Source organism: Dasypus novemcinctus, chromosome 20 (assembly GCF_030445035.2).
Source record: "Dasypus novemcinctus isolate mDasNov1 chromosome 20, mDasNov1.1.hap2, whole genome shotgun sequence".
Classification (NCBI taxonomy): domain Eukaryota; kingdom Metazoa; phylum Chordata; class Mammalia; order Cingulata; family Dasypodidae; genus Dasypus; species Dasypus novemcinctus.
The window spans coordinates 29,470,585-29,488,662 of NC_080692.1; positions in this window are offsets into that span (position 1 = coordinate 29,470,585).

An 18,078-nucleotide genomic window follows, 5' to 3' on the forward strand; every position below is an offset into this window, starting at 1 on the left:
GTCAAGATATTTCTAGAGCCCTCAGGAGCTCCCTTATTTGAATCACTATTTACTGTGGCAGTCAGCGAGATCCTCCTGAGATGTGCATATGCATAACCTCTGGAATGACCTCCTGACTTACTTTGAAATCTCTTAGCCACAAAAACTCATTTTATTTACCATTTTCCCCTTTCAGTCAAGGTCTTTTCCCAAATGCATTGCTAGCTGGTGCTTTGTAGTAATTCCTCAGTGCCAGGGAGGTTCATTCCCAGGATTCATGTCCCACACCAGGGGATGGGGGTGGGGGTGGGGGTGGGGAAAGACAGTGAACTTATATGCTGAGTTTGGCTCAGAGAGAGTACACATTTCAGTAACAAGGAGGCTTTCAGGAGGTAATTCTTAAGAAATATATATTACTAGTCTAAGTTTCAATTTCACAAGAATGCGATTCATAAGGACAAGCATCAATATCAAGGGCCTGGTGTATGGCTCTGTCCTCCTTCACTAGGCACTGCCTAGTATTCTTGAGGAATTCTTGCCACTCTATTAGAGAATGTAGCAGGACTTCCTAGAATGGGAATTCAATATTCTTTTGGTTATTGTGTGAGTCTCCAGGCACCAAGAAAACACACCACGACCATATGAACACATTCATAGTCCACAGACGCATGCCCGAGGTGCATCCCTCCCCACATATCTCCCCATCAGTGACACCTGCACCACTGCTCTTCTCCTGCAACAGTTGTAACCCTTCTGCAATCCAAAATCTCCCCGAAAAGAAAGCCAAAACATTTAACTTTTGATAAGATATACATTTTTCCTCTTGCTCTTCTAGGACCATTTCTGCTTCTTTTTCCTGCTTGCTTTTTGGAATGGTGGCTTCTGGTATTTCACTCCACTTTTGATATTCTTTTATTTTAGTTTGTTTCTCTTGAGGTTGTAGGATGCAAGTTGGGAGAACTGTTTAGCACCAGGAGAAGATAGGACTGTGTCTAACTCTATTCATTTCTTCTGAGAATGAATGGGTAAAGTCTTGAAAATTGAGAAATTCATCTATTCATTGAACTGTTTATTAGTACCAAGTAGCTGGCAAGCACTCTACTAGGAGCTGGGGATATATTAGTAAAGAAGCTAAAAATAAGCCCTGAATTTCCACAACTTTTAACTTAGTTAAGGAAGAGAGTAGTAAGACATTGCCCTTTAATGAATGGCACAGTTAGAAGCATCATGGGCTAACTGGAATTTGTGTGGTAAGAAGGATGGAAAATTGGGGTTCTGCCAGTGAAAACATTGAAATAAGTGTAGTGTTTACATCTGGGAGGTTTAAGAACCAATGTACAGCACTAAGCTATCACTTGATGGGCTCATTAAATATTTCTAGACCAAAATTGGAACCATGAGCAGAAAACACTGTTGAGAGATTAGAACAGTCTGTGGATGCTCACCTCTGAGCAAAAGCTTATCCAGGAGAGAATGTAATAGAATATTAGAAGGTTTTTTTTTTTTTGTAGTCAACAGAATTTTGACTGAAACCCAAACCGGAGAATAATGGGTGCAAGAAACCCCACATTCCAAAAAGAATCCTTAGTTACACCCCACAAGATTTTCCAAATTTGTCTGGGACAATTACCAAGAGTGCACATAAGGAAAAGATAGAAATGGATGGAAGAGGTAAATTCTTTAAAGGAATTTCTGGTCAGAGAGATCGCTGGGATATTTCCCCATCTACCCCAAGCCAAATTAGAGAGGAGACTAGAGGGATTTTGGAGAGTTTGCGGGCTGCTTGCTGGAGGTGGACAGAGTCTTACTCCTTGGTTCTTTGGTTAAGTGGAGTAAAGGCAGTGCTTGGAAGAACTTGACTTGAGTCCCCTTATGTGCAGGACATAGAAACTCTGTCTAATTGTTGCTTAGAGAAATGTGATGGTAAGAGGCTGGTAGAATTTGCCTCTGATAACAGAGCAAAGAAGAGTAATGTAGAGGGTGCAAGTGCACTTTCACTGTTCGGTGAGTGGAAGCAAAAGGAGGTAGCAGGGCTTGACTTATCTACAAAGGGCTTTATCCAAATAGAACTCTCTACCAGGTGAGGGAATTCTAGAAGAAAGAAGTCATGTGGGATGTATTATGGTTTGAACTGTGCCCTCACCAAAAGACATGTTCAAGTCTTAATCCCCAGTCCTGTGAATGTGAACTTATTTGTAAAGAGTAGGATCTTTGTAGATTTTATTAGTTTAGATGAAGACAAACTAGATTACAGTGAGCCCTAATCCAGTAGATCTGATGTCCTTCTAAAGAGGAAATTTGGACACAGAGAGAGTTGACCATCTGACAGAAACTGAAATTGAGTTATGCTGCCACAAGCCAAGGAATGCCGTGGATCCCCACCACCCGCTAGAAGCCAGGGGAGAGGAATGGGATGGATTCTCCCCCTTAAGAGGAAGCACGGCTATGCCAACACCTTGATTTCAGACTTGCTGCCTTCAGAACTGTAAGACAATAAATTTCTGTGTTGAAGCCAGTAGTCTGTGGTACTTTGTTAAATCAGCTTTGGTAAAATATCATAGGGTGTTTTACTAGAGTTTGGGGGCTAAGGTAAAGTTGTAAGAGGACTTCCAGAGAGCATGCCACATGTACCAGGAAATGATGCAGTACAGAAATTTCTCAGGGGTGGGATCTCTTAAAACCCACAGAAATGTCCATGAGAGATAACTAGTATTCATATATTTGTCAGTAAGGGTTCAATCAGAGAAGCAGAACTAGTATGTGATATAGCTTAAGAGATTAATTATGAGTAATTGACTAAAGCAATAGTGGGTGCTGACTAGGTGAATGCTGAACCTGCAGGGCAGGTTGTCAGGAAGGGCAGGCTGGATTTCTCCAGTGGAAGCTGCAGTCCACAAATGGAATTTCTTCTTCATCAGGGAAGCCTCAGTCCTGCTCGTAAGACTTTCAACTAATTGAATTGGTCTCATCTACACTATGTAGGACAATTTCCCTTACTTAAAGTCAACTGATTGTGGGTTTTAATCATACCTACAAAATACCTGCATGGCAACATTTAGATTAGTGTTTGATTGACTAGTTGGGGACTATTGCTTATACTACTTCACACGTCAAAAAACCACCACAAGGGAGTGGATGTGGCTCGAATCTTCCACACCGAATAATAGCCTGATAACAACTGTGCCAACCTAGCAAGACTTTGTCCATTTTAACCCCATGATTCTTCTATCTCTTGAGGCTGGAGAACTGCCTCATTTCCCACTACTGGTCTATGGAAACAAAAATGCAAACTGAGAACAGTGCAGGGAAACTTTTAATTAATTGTAAGAAGGACATTTTTATTTAGATGATACTTTTTCAGGTAGTCAAATAAGATTGTTTTACTAGCCAGAAGTTATTTTAGCAAAGTTAAAGAATTTGTCTGATATGTTGTCCAGGGGCAGGAGGGGAGATCTGCTAGAGTGTTTTGAGGTACTTGATGGGAAAATAAAGCTCTTCCCTGATTGCAATGTATGAGTTCAACTATATAACACATCTAAAGTACATGATTGCTGAATAGAATATTTTAAAAAAGATTTATTTATTAATGCCCCCTCCCTTGTTGTGAGCTTGCTGTCTACTCTGTCCATTTGTTGTGTGTTCTTCTGCGTCTGCTTGTCTTCTCTTTTGGGTGGTACAGGGAACCAATCCTGGGACCTTCTGGAGTAGGAGAGAGGCACTCAATCTCTTGTTCCACCTCAACTTCCTGGTCTGCTTTGTCTCTTATTGTCTCTCCTCTGTGTCTCTTTTTGTTGCATCATCTTGCTGTGCCAGCACTCCACTCGGGCCAGCACTCCATGTGCACCAGTTTGCCTTCACCAGGCAGCCCAGGGAATCGAACCCTGGACCTCCTATATGGTAGATGGGAGCCCAATTGCTTGAGTCACATCTGTTTCCCTGAATAGAATATTAATTATATTCAAGGCTTATTCCTTCACTTCCCTATCTTTTCTCTGTATTTTTTCTTTTGTTTCTTTTAGTGGCTATTCTTTGCTTTTACTGAGAACAGGAGAAAAGGAAACCAGCTTATATTGTATATATTGTGAAATACTGGAAAGTGAGATACTGTGCATTTTTCTTCTCTGTTAACTTCAAAAAGTTATTTTTCTGAAATAATTTGTATACACAGAAACAGGGAACAGACCCAAAGAACTTAATTGGTCTCTGCACATGAATAATTTTATGTTTTTTCTTAAAAACATTTTAAATTTTTTCTATTCCATTTCCTCCTCCCTTATTTCTTCTCTTTTGCTACCACTTTAAATATAGATGTCTAATAATCTCGTTCTTGGATGTAGTTGCCCTCTTGTGGTCAAAGCTAATGATTGCAATGCTAAAAAACAGTTGCTGAAGCAGTCAGTAAAGTCATAGAGAGGGTAGAGGGTAGAGTACTTTTTGTCTTCAGGAAGTAGGGAAATATGAAAATCGGGATATTTAGAAGGAGGGAGAGAAAGAGAGAAGGTAGAGAAAGAGAGAGAGAGAGAGAGAGAGAGAGAATGTTTTTCACCTTTCAACTTTGTTTGCTCTCCATTTCCCATATATTCATCTTTTTGAGGGGTAAGGCCCTTAAGGTTATGTCTTACACAACACAAAGATTCTCTACAAAGATAGCTTCCTCATTTCAAGTTGGGAATAACTGTTCCTTTAATCCAGGTTTACAAAAACACCGGTGTGTGATGGAGACTCACAGAGATTTGTCATTATGACCTAGAGATTTCTCTGGAGTTGTGGGTTGTTCAGATAAATGAAGACACAATATATAAAGTGATGGAAAAGTCTCAATCACATGAAAATATGAAGTGGCAAGAGTAATAATAGTATTTACTATAAGCACCAAAACCCAAAAATTACACACACACATAGAAAATAAGACAAAAACTCCATGAAATACATGAAAATGATAAAGACCTTGCCTAGCCTCATCACTTCCCTCAGAGTAAACCTATATGTTTGAGTAGTTTTACAGATGATTTCTTACACACTTTCAAGGAACAGGTAACTACTATATTATTTGTTGTCCAGAAATAGAGAAAGAGAAAGAACTCCCCAAATAATTCTTTATTCAAAAGTTGGATATGGGTTTTGGAGAAAATTCACTTATTAGGTCTTGGGGATTGAATCAGTTCCCACAAAAGGCATGCTCAGGTCCCAACCCCTGGTCCTGTGGGTGTGAAACCATTTGTAAATAGGATCTTTGAAGATATTAGCAGCTAAAGTGTGCCCAAAGTGAATGAGGATGGGCCTTATAAGCAAAAGGAAACTGGATCCAGAAGGAGAAGCCTTGGGGTGCAGCCAGAAGCTGGAAGTCAAGGGAACTTGGAAGGGGAAAAGAAGACACGCCCTGTGCATTGCCACGTGACAGAATAACTCCAAAGATTGCTGGAGAAAGAAGCCAATAAATCCTTGGCTTAACAATGTTGTTAAGCCAACCCAGTATAGGAAATATATTTTAGCATCCTGGAAATCAAAATACTAACAAAAATGCAGAAATCCTAGAAAAATATTAGCTGAACCAAAAAATTTATTACTACATGATGCACCTTAGTCAAACAGGTTCAAAGTTAATAATGCAACAATGGGTTGAAATCAGAAAATCTTTCTATGTAATTAAGCATATTAATGGATTAAGGAATTAAAGTTGATTATTTTAATAAATGCATTATTAGCCTTTGATGAAGTTTAGCAAATATGCTTAAAAAAAACTCACAAAGTTAAGAATCTAAAGAAGCTAGGCAGCTACATAGCTGCAAGTCTATATCCCAAAATCCTATGGAAAATATGCTTAACAAAGAAACTGTAGATACATATTTTTAAGATTCAGAAAAAGATAAGAATATTCACTATCACGGTCCACTGTAATACTAGAGGTATTGATCAATGTCATGAAATAAAAAGAAATACTAAATGAAGATTGGAAAATAAGCAATGGTCATCTTTTCAGATGATCTACATAGAAAACCCATCAGAATTGACATAGAAACTAATGAAACTAATACAGATACAGAGCATCTTATAAAAATAAGATTTTCTCTCTGTATCAGGAAGAGCAAACTAGAACATGTAATAAAAAAAATATAGCATTCATGGGGGGGGAGGGGCTGGGGAACCTAACTATAGATATCTAAGAATTAACCTTACAAAGAGTGCATAGGAACTTTATGGAGAAAAGTTTAAGAACTTACTAAAGAACTATAGCACTAAAAGAAAACTAATGGAATGAAGTGGACTTGGCGCAGTGGTTAGGGCGTCCGTCTACCACATGGGAGGTCCGCGGTTCAAACCCCGGGCCTCCTTGACCCGTGTGGAGCTGGCCCACGCGCAGTGCTGATGCGCGCAAGGAGTGCCCTGCCACGCAGGGGTGTCCTCGTGTGGAGGAGCCCCACACACAAGGAATACGCCCCATAATGAGAACTGCCCAGCCCCCAAAAAAGTGCAGCCTGCCCAAGAAGGGCGCCACACACACAGAGAGCTAACACAACAAAAAGAAACACAGATTCCTGTGCCACTGACAAGAGAAGCGGACAAAGAGACACATGCAGCAAATAGACACACAGAAGAGACAACTGGGGTGGGGGAAGGGGGAGAAATAAATAAATCTTTAAAAAAAAAGGAAAACAAATGGAAAGATATTCTGCATTCATTATTGGACATGCAATTTGAAGATCTTAGCAAGCATATTCTAAAATATACATTGGAAAATTAAAGGTCCACAAAAAGGTAAAGACAAAGAGGAGACATTTTAAAAAGAATGATGGAGGACATACCCTATCAGATTTAATGATACACTGCACAGTCAGTAATGGACAAGTAAACCAATGGAATAGACTGAAGAACTCAGAAATAAACCTCTATTTATTAAAACTTGATATATGTTAAAGGTGGACTCATAAACCAGGGTAGAAAGGGTATTGCTTAATTGACAATGGAAAAACTCACTTTTGGAATAGCAAAGTTGGATCCCTTCCACATATAAAATAGAAAGCTAATACAGGACTTATAGGAAAAATTATTTGTGATTTAAGTGTGGGGTAGAACTTTTTTTTTAACAAATCAATTTTATTGTTACATATTAATAAAGCATAAATCCATCCAAAGAGTACAATCAATGGTATTTGGTGTAATCACATATCTGTGAATTAATCAGTCCAATCATTTCCAGAGCACTTTCATCATTCCCTTAATGATAAAAAACAAACAAACAAACAAAACTCATCACCTCTCAAACTCTCTATGCCTTGCCTGCCATACAAAGCTGCTATTTTTTTTTTCAGAGAAGGACTATATATTTATTTATTTGTTTATTTTTAAAAAATATATTTAGGACTTTTTAACAAGATGTTAAAAAGCAGAAATAATTAGGTGGAAAGTTGAATAATTTGCTTCACAATGAAAGCTTGTTTTTCAACAAAGTATACTGTAATAGTCAGCCAAAGGGGTGCTGATGTAAAATACCAGAAGCCTGTTGGATTTTATAAAGGGTATTTATTTGGGGTAGGAGCTTACAGATACCAGGCCATAAACCATAAGTTACTTCCCTCATCAAAGTCTATTTTCACATGTTGGAGCAAGATGGCCGCTGACGTCTGTGAAGTTTCAGGCTTCCTGAGTTCCTCCCTTCCTGGGCTTGCTTCTCTTTCCTCTGTGTGCTTACTTCCTGGGGCTCCAGCTTAAGACTTCAGCATCAAACTCCAACATCAAAAACCCTCGACTCTGTCTTTTGCCATTCCTTTTAGCTGTGAGTTCCCACTCACCGAGGACCCAATCAAAGCTCTAATCATAACTCAATCATGCCCAGGTACAGACCAGATTACAAACATAATCCAATATCTATTTTTGGAATTCATAACCATCTCAAACTGCTACACTCCACCCTCTGAACTCCAAAAAGACATTACAATATTTGAATAAAGCTTAAATCAGAACAATGCAAGTACTAAATCATACCATAATCAATTTAAAGAAATATAGTTTGTCTTGGGGCAAAGTCCTGTCTGCTATAGGCCTCTGAAACTTACAAAACAATTTATCTAATCACTAGCTTGTGAAGCAACTAGAAAAAGACCTTGAATTAGAGGGTCAACTCAGATCAGCAGAATATCTCAGCCTACATGTAGGATCATGTGTTAAAAACTGCTTTTTGACCTTGAATAAAAGGGGGAAATGGCAAATACAAATGAGTTTATATGGCTAAGAGTCTTCAAAAAAGAGTTGGGAGGTCATCAGAGGGGTTGTGCTTATGCATGCCTCAGCAGGCCCCTGAAAAATCCAAAGTAGATACAACCCTAGGTACTGGTTCTCCTGAAGGCTATGGAGACGCACAGCGTATATGGTCATGGCGATGGATTTGGAGTTCTGTGCCATGTCAGAGGGCTCTACTTTGGAATTTGTGCTCCTGAGTGTGATGGAGCTAGACTCAGATGTGACCTTTCTACACATGCATCTTCCATCAGTTTTACTGAACCTGTGGTTGGCTCTGGGGTTGGTGTATACCTAGGGGACTTGAATCTCTGGACTGCCCATGTGCCAGCTAGGCCCAGAGCCTCAGCAGAGTTGTAATTCCTACTTTCTGGTTTGTTGGACTTACCCAGGTCAGCTAACAGGGAGGTGAAGATGGTCAACCACCACATCAGGGAATCAAGAGTGCCTGTAACTGCAAGCAGAAGAACTGCATCCATCATCCATGTGGAATCTAAGCCCCCTCTTGATCTAGAGGTGGAGGGGACATCACCAATCCAGGATCCATAGAATGGAGGAATAAATATGGATTACAGTGGACTTACTGATATTCTGCTATAAAAATATTGTGACTAGTAATAGAAGAAATTGTTGCATTGAGGTGGAGAAAGTGGCCACAGTAATTGCTGAGGTAGGGAGAGGGAAGAAGAGATGTGATGTGGGGGCATTTTTGGGACTTGGAGTTGTCCTAAATGATAGTGCAGGGTCAGATGCTGGACTTTATATATCCTGCTATAACTCACTGAATGTACTGGGGGAGAGTGTGAACTACAGGGTAAACTATTATCCATGTGGTACAGCAGTGCTCCAAAATATGTTCACTGAGTAAAATGAGTGTGCCACAATGATGGGGGAGGTTGTTGGTATGGGAGAAATGGGATGGGTAGGTGGGGGGTATATGGGAACTTCTTATGTTTTTTAATGTAACATTTTTTGAGATGTATCTATCTTCAAAAAAATACAATTTAGGGAAGTGGCTGTGGCTCAATCAGTTGGGCTCCTGTTTACCGTATGGGAGGCCCTGGGTTGACATCCCAGGGCCTCCTTATGATGGCAAGCTGGCCCATGCGCCATGGAGAGCTGATGGCCTCTGCACTGTGGAGAGCTAGTGCAGCAAGATGACCCAATAAATGGATACAAGGAGATACAGAAAAAACGCACAGTGAATGGACACAGAGAAGAGACAGCTAAGAATGGAACAAGCCACAAGGCTGGGGGCGGGGGGGATATATATATAAATAAATAAATAAATATTTACAAAAATGATGGGGGTGGGGGGGTGAGGGGTGGGGAGTGGGTTATATGGGAACCTCTTATGTTTTTTAATGTAATATTCTTTGTGATCTATTTACTTTAATAAAAAAAGTGTTAAAAACAATTTGTTTCCAATACACAAATGGACAGACAAAGGATAAACATTTTCATTTCAATAAGGAGAAATTGGGAGGGAAACATGAGTGATGGGTTCTCTACAGCTCAGTAAACCTTCAAGGCATCCTCCATTTGATTTCAGTCTGAGAGTCATTCTTAAGATGGTTTCTTCTCTTTGGGGCCTTATTTAGGGCACCCACCCTTTCCACAGGCTTGCCGGATGGCCATTTTCTTGGTTCCACCCTCATCAAGTATCTGGATGTGCACCGAGCTCCAGAACTTGTGCACTGGGGAAACGCTAACCCCATCCCCCATAAGCCTACGTGCCTAAGGGCATAGCACTTCCCTACAGGTTAAACAAAGAAACCACATAGAGATGGAAGTAAAGGGAAATGGAAACCTTCCCTACCTGCATATCAGAGGGAGATAAAATCCCTATAGAACAAAGAAACATCTGCTCCTGCAGCATTCCAAGAAACCATAACTCTCTAACCCACTATCTTCTAGTCAGTAGAAACCCCCTCCATTGGGAGAGCTTCTCAATAAACTTTCTTTGTCTATAGCCATATCAGTCTCCATGTCCCAGTAAGCACCATTTTTCTCCAACAAGGAGCTCATGGGCTCTGGGAGTTGCCACCTAGAAGGGATATTCTTATTTGCAGTCTTTAGCCAATTTCCTCAAAGATAAGGGGAGGATATTCCAGGGGAGACTGGAGCTGCACACGCAGCAGTCCAATTGTGGTTTGTTGCCACTGAGGCAGCCTAGGCAAGGAAGATCTTAGACTGAAGCTGTGTAAATCTGGAAGAGAAGCCTAAGGGCACAAATGTTTAGTAGGCACCTGGAGGGGGAGTTTTTCTCTGGTGAGTAAAATAACAGTGACTCTTTCATAGGCCCTAGGACATTTGCTGAGAGCAGGGCGAGATTAGAGCGCACAATGCCACACACGTGACCCTGGAGAGGAATGCCAGTTGTGTTTCTTTAGGTTCTACCTGCATTGCTCTGGCAATTATTGCCCCTGCAATATTGTCTTTCACACCGTTGATATACTATATTACTGTCCGTCACATGAGGACAGGTAGGTTGACTCCAGTGTTCCATGAGCCTGTGGCATAGTCCCCTCCGGCACTATGAAACAGAGCCAGGCTGGAGGTAATATCCACTGGGGGGCTAAACAGACCCAACCATCACCAACTGGTAAAGCTATCACCAGCTGGTAAAGGAGTCTTTGGCAGCAGCGTGTTTCCATCCACTTCAGGGGCATGGCCAGGTGATGTAGCAAATTCCTGTATTGAATTGTTTTAGGGTCCGTACTAACTGCCCATGCCAATAACTCAAATGGAGAGACACCGTGTAAGGTAGCTGGGGCCTGGGCTCAATGCACGGATCTGTTTGCCAGTCCCTTAAGGGTATGTTGGTTTCGTGCACATGCCCATTGCCATAAGGCACTGAACGCTGTCGGAGCTGTGAACAGGCGTCACAATCTTGCATGATATGAACGAGGTAAGAATACCTGATAGGGATGCCCAGTGCCTTAGCCATGCACCACCTCTATGGCCACTCTTTGTGTGTAGTCATAGCTCCTTTAGAGCTAACTAACTTTTATCTCTGAGTTCCAGGTATCATATCGGCACTTAAAAATTCTGTTTTTAAATAACAATTAGAGACTAGAGCCCAGGAATAAGTGTGAGTGCTACCGGAGCTTACAATCCAGATCCTAATCTCATTATGAGTATTTTACCTAGAGCTGTTTTTAGAGATCATTGACTATGGTTTTGTTTTGCTTTATTTTTATACCTTTACCTAGATTATGTTAATTTACAGGTATTTTTCTTTGGATAAAATTAGTTTCTACACTGTTCACTATAAGATATACAGTATTCACGAATAAACTTCAGCAGAACAGGAAAAAACTATTTTCCCAATTATTTTATGAAACCTAAATTCCCAATGGAATCAAGATTCTCTTCCCCCTACCACCACCTTAAGCACTATATTTTTTTTCACTTTTGTTTTTGGTAACTTCCAATGTTAATATAATTTAACATTTACAGAAAAGATGTAAGAATAGTACAAAGAACTCTTGTATACACATACTACACATACATGTTTATTTTGAACAATTTCAAAGTAAGTTCTTCATTACCACTAAATATATTAGTGTGTATTTCCTAAGAACAAGGATGTGCTTTCACATAAAGACAGTATAATTATAAAAATTAGGAGTTATAACATTGACACAATATTATTATCTCATTACAGTCCATATTCAAATTCCATTGATTGTCCTAATAAGAGTTTTTTTTAATATCTATTTCCTTTTCCCTCTCCCAGAAGAGCCAAGCCAGAATCACACATTGGAATTAGTTGTATTTTTCCTTTATCTTACTTGAATTTGAAAGTTTGAAGTACAAACCACTTATTTTGAAGAATTTCTTTCATTTTGGGTTTGCAAGATGTTTCTTCATGTTTATATTTAGGTCATGCAGAGAGATGTGAGAAAAATGATATGTCCTAGAATCAGTCAAAGTCTAGTCAGAAAAGAGATACCACACCAGTGAGGTGAAGAGGAAAATTTAATGTAAAGAATTACTTACTAGTAAAAAACGATCAATTATTAAAGGGGTAAAAGAGAATTCTAAGTTACACAGAAGTACTCACTGCCAAAAGCAGCTACTTCTCTAGGGCTGAATTGTTAACCAAGGTATTTAGAAACTCGGAGGATGCGCTCCCTCCCCCAACTGCAGTGCTAGAGATTCACACTTCTGTGGAGAAGGTGTGCTTCCTGCCACAGGAACCTGCAATCCACCCAAAAGTGACTGACCAGTTGTGGGAGGGTGTGGCCCACTGTTGAACCACCAGCAGGAACCTTTTTAGGGTGGGTTCTTTGTCATTTTGACATGTCACCATCGTTTCTTGAGCACGTCTTTACTTTTGGGGACATGAAGTGTTCCAAGTTTGTTTTTTACTTTTCCTTCCTCAACCCTAGCCTAGAGTAGGACATTTTTCCAAGGGATCCTTTTAGTGGAGAGTGGTATTTTGAAACCGAGATTTGCTTACGAGGTGTGTTTATTGCCACTTGTGTGTTACTGCATCTAGTCCAGGGGTTCTTAACCTTTTTTAGTTCCGCAACTCTTTTCCAGTCAGGTGAAAACCAGGGACCCTTTCTCAGAATGTAGAGGCAGATAGTTTTATGACACTCAACATTGGAGGTCAGAGAAAATAAAGATAGTAAGTAGATTTTTTCCATTCAAGCTCATGGACCCTGGTTAAGAACTAGTCCCTCTAAGTAGACAGAGCTAGGGGGGAAATATATATTTATTTACTTATAAATATATATCACTAAAGAGTGAGAAACTAGTCTGTCATTATACTCAATGTATTTATACATTTGTTCACTAATAAAAAAACACAGGGAATTGTTTTTATAACCAATAAACCATACCATTATGAAAAAAAAACCTACTAATTACAGTTCAATATTTGTATAAAGTTCTTTTTCCTTGTTAAGGTAAAATTTATAAATTGTGAAATGCACAATGTATACAATCCGCTGAGTTTTAATATATGCATCAAAACTGTAACACCCCTGCAATGAAGATTTAGAAGGTTTCATCACCAGGAAAATTTCCTCGTGCTCTTTTTTCCTAACCATTTGCTCCTAAGGCTAAAGGCAGCCATTGCTCTGATTTTTTTCAAATAGATTAGTTTCACCTACTCTTACTTAAGTCTTTTTTGATTTATTTCAGCAATATTTTGTAGTTTTCAGAGCAGAGGTTTTACATGTCCGTTGTTACATTTATCCCAAATACTTTATTTTTTTATGCTATTATAAATGGTATTATTTTGAAAAAATTGTTTTTCAAATATTTTCTGCTGGCATATTGTAATTGGTAATAGTTACTTGGTTTTTAAAAATCTTCTAAATAGTGTATTATGTATAACTCACAATTTCCTGTTTTAACCACCTTCAAGTGTACAATTCTATGGTGTTAATTACATTCACGGTATTGGGCTACTTGCCAAATCCATTACCCCAACTTTCACCTCAAGCAGAAACTCTGTACCCATCAGGCAATAATACCCTATTCCCCTTACTTTCCTTATAGCCCATGGTAATCTACTTTCTGTCTCTATTAGTTTGCTTATTCTAGGTGTTTCATATAAATGAGATCATACAATAGCTGTCTTTTTTGTGTCTGGCTTATTTCAGTTAATATGATGTCTTCAAGGTTTACTTATGTGGTCACATGTATCAGAACTTAATTCCTTTATATGGTTGAATAATATTTCATAGTACATATATATTACATTTGGTTTATCTCTTATCCCTTAGGTGACATTTAGATTGCTTCCACCTTTTGGATATTGTGAATAATGCTGTGTACAAATTAGTGTGCAAATATCTGTTAGAGTCCCTGCTTTCAATTATTTTGTGTATATACCAAGAAGTAAGATTGCTGGGTCATATGGCAATTTTGTCATCAACTTTGTAAGGAACCACCAAATTGTTTCCACAGTGGCTGCATCAAGAAATAAAATAGATTTTTATATATTGTCCCTGTATCCTGTAATCTTGCTAAATGTAACTATCAGTTTTAGCAGTTGTTTGTAGATGCTTTAAGATCTTATACATAGACAGTAATAGTCTGCTAACGTCACTTCTTCCTTTCAGACTTCTGCTTCTGGTCATGATGGTATATCTGGCACTAGATTTATTGTCCCATCTTAAATAAGGAGAAAACTGAGCAAAATATATGCAACAATGGTTTTCAGATATTGGACAACAGATAGTACATGACAGTGAGTTTTGAGAGAAGAAAAATAGATAAGGTGAGCCCTACAATAGCTTTTGCTTGTTGCATGGAGAGAATTTCCAGGGTGCAGTGTAGGAAAGGGAAGCCCAAACAGAGCCCAGCAGTTTCACTGAGCTTAGGAGAGAGAGTTTGAGTATGGGAAGACTAAGATGGTTCCAATTTGTGCATCTGAGTACTGGAGAGAAGAGAGCCGGACAGAGTGAGAGTGCCACATATCTACAGAGGGATCCTCTCAAGTCTTTTGCTGAGTACTGATCTGAACCGCTGCAGAGGAGTAGTCAGAACAATTCCTAGAGCTCACACAGGGCTGGGAATAGTGTTCCCACCTATCAAGATGAAAACATCTCCCAATACATGGTGCTTTAGGTAGCATTTTAAGATAATTGTCTCAGTAGTGAATGTAATTAGCCTATATATATATGAAAGTATAAGGTTTTAGAATGGCGGGAAGCAATTCTGCATGGATCTCTCACATTTCTTCATGTCTTGTGAACTGAGGCAGCAGTTACCCTTTTGTTCCAGACTATCTTTTCTAGGGTGCTTCTCTGGTGGATTTTGCATATGTGATTAAGTTAGGATTTTTGAGATGGGAAGGTTTTGCTGGATTATCCAGGTAGAGTCAGACATAATCACAAAGGTCTTTATAAGATGGAGGCAGTAGAGTCAAAGTTGGCAAAAGGAGATGTAACAATGGAAGCAGAAGTTGGAGTGATGTGCTTTGAAGATGGAAGAGGCTATGAGCCAAGCAGTGCAGGGTATCTCTAAAAGCTGGAAAAGTTAAGGAAAGAGATTTCCCCCTGAAGCCTGCAGCAGGAAACAGTACATCCAACACCTTAATTTTCAGAACTGTAAGAGAGGAAATTTATGTCTTTTTAAAGCATTTAGTTTGTAGTAATTTGTTACCACAAATATATTAATATACCACTCCAGGTTTCTTATGCTTAGCATTTGCATGATGTATCTTTTTCATCCTTTTCTTTGAACCTATCTTTGCCTTTATATTTAAAGTGAGTATATTATAGGCAGCATCAAGTTGGTTCTTGCTTTTTCTTCTAGTCTTACAATCATTATCATTTTTTTTTGGATGCATTTAGTCCATTTTTGATGAATTGAATTATTGATGTGGTTGTCTTAAGTCTTTCATTTTGCTATTTTAAAAAAGATTGTCTTATCTATTTTATTTACCTTTCTTCTTTCTTTTGAAGAGATTAAGAGGAGAAGAGAAAACAAATATCTTTTCTTGTGCATATTAACCATTTCTGTTGCTCTTTATTCTTTCCTGTAGATCTAAGTTTTCATCTGTCATATTTCCTTTCAGTGTGAAGAACTTCCTTTAGTATTTCTTGTAGTACTGGTTTTCTTATGAAAAATTCTGTTTCCTTTGCTCTGAAAATGTCTTTATTTACTCTACATTTTTGATTAATGTTTTTGTTGGAAATTGAATTCTGGGTTGGCAGTCCTTCTCTTTTACCATTTCAAAGATGGCATTCCATTATTTTTTCCTTCTTGGTTTCTGATGAAGAATTAACTATCATTCTTGCCATTGTTCTCCTTTATTAATGCATGATTTTTTTCTCTTTGTCTGCTTTCAATGTTTTCTCTTTATCTTTGGTTTTCAGCAGCTTCAATATGATATTCCTAGATGTGATTTTCTTTATGTTTATACTGATTGGGATTCATTATGTTTCTAATAGCTATAGGTTTGTCACCAGGTTTGGGAAATATTTGACTATTAGTTTTTTAAATTCTGTTTCAGCTCTATTTATCTCTCTCCTGAATTGCTGGGACTTCAGTTACACTTTTCTTATATCACCTGATATTGTCCTACAGGTTACTGAGGTTCTGTTCATCTTATTTTCCCCTCTGTTCTTCATATTGGATAATTTCTAGCAGTTTTCTTCTGTCCTCTCCAAGTTGCTCTTAGGACCATCTGGTTATTTTTACATTTCAGATATTGCTGTCTTCTCTTCTAGAATATTCACTTGGTTCTTTTCTGTAGTTTCCATTTCTCTGCTGAGATTCTTCATCTTTTCATTCATTAAAACCATATTTTCCTTTAAGACTTTGAACATATTTATATAGATATTAAAGTTCTTTAATTTCATAGATGATGCTAATTTCAACATCTTTTTCATTTTAAGGTTTCTTTCTACCTACTTACTAATTTTTCTTGGATCATGGTCCACATTTTCTTATTTCTTTACATTCTAAACTTTTTATTGTATACTGGACATTAAGTTTCATACATTATAGGGAGTCTGCATTATATTGTCTTCTTTTTTAAAATAAAATTTTTATTTGGGAAGAATTTTAGATTTATAGACAAGTTTCAAAGGTAATACATTACTGTTTGGCCTCCAACCTGGTTCTCCTAATGTTAAGATCTTACCTAATCATCATATTTGTCAACTCTAAGAAATTAGTATTCCTACATTATTTTAACTCCAGACTTTATTCAAATCTCACTAGTTTTTTGCTAATGTTCTTTTTCTGTACCAGGGTCTAATTCAGCACATCACACTGCATTGGCTCTCATCTTCCTTAGTCTCCTCTGGTCTGTAACAATTTCTCAGTGTTTCCATGTTTTTTATGACCTTGATATTTTTTAAGAGTAGTGGTCAGATATTTTGTAGTATATCCCTCAATTTAGGGTTATCTGATGTTTTCTCATGTTTAGATAGGGATTATGGGTTTGGGGGAAAATACAATAGTGTTTAGGTGCACTTCTCATTGCATCATGTTTGGGTGTAGATGATATCAGCAAGACTTATCACTGTTGATATTAACTTGTTCACTTGGTTAATGTGGTGATTGTCAGGTTTCTTCACTGTAAAGAACTGTGTCCCCCTATCTAAACCCTTTTATTGGAATCAGGTTGCCAAGTCTTGCCCACTCACAAGGGGAGAGCATCCTGAAAGGGGAATTCTCACATACATTATTTTGAATCTTCTATAAGGAATAGTTGTCCTTTCTTCCTGATTTATTTATTTATTCAACCATTTATATCAATATGAACTCTTGGATTTTTAAGCAATTCTTTGGATGTTAACTCAATACTGTTATTTATTTTATTACTCAAAATTTCCATCTTCCATCTTTGACCATTAAGAGCCCTTTCAGGTTGGTTTCTGTGTCCTTTTGACATATCCTCCTTTTTTTTTTTTTTAAATCTCTTCCTTATTTCCGGCACTACAAGATGTTTCAGGCTCATCTTGTATTTTTCCTTTGCTGGCCCTAAAACTAGCCATTTCTTGAACTCCTGGTTCTGATGTTAGCTTCTTTTGAAGGGCATCAAAATTTGTTCTAGTAGGCAGTTAAAGTCCTGGTAGATTTTTTTGGTTCCGTCAGGATTTGCTTTGTTCTTTGTTAGGGCTGGTCAGCATGGTATAGTCTTGTTACTCAGCTCTCAGACCTGCAGGAGACCATCTCAGCTAGAGACTCACAGAGCCTTTCCTACTTCTGTGAGGCCAGCTTTTATTCAAGGACTCATGTTGAATTCCCATCTAGTATTCTGGGTACCTCTCTCTGTGCAGGCTCTCTTTCCATTTTTCTGTCCTGCAAATTCTTTCCACATAAGCAGCTCAACACCCTGATCTTTGCCTCCTCATCTTAGACTATTGTTCTGTTTATGATGAATTT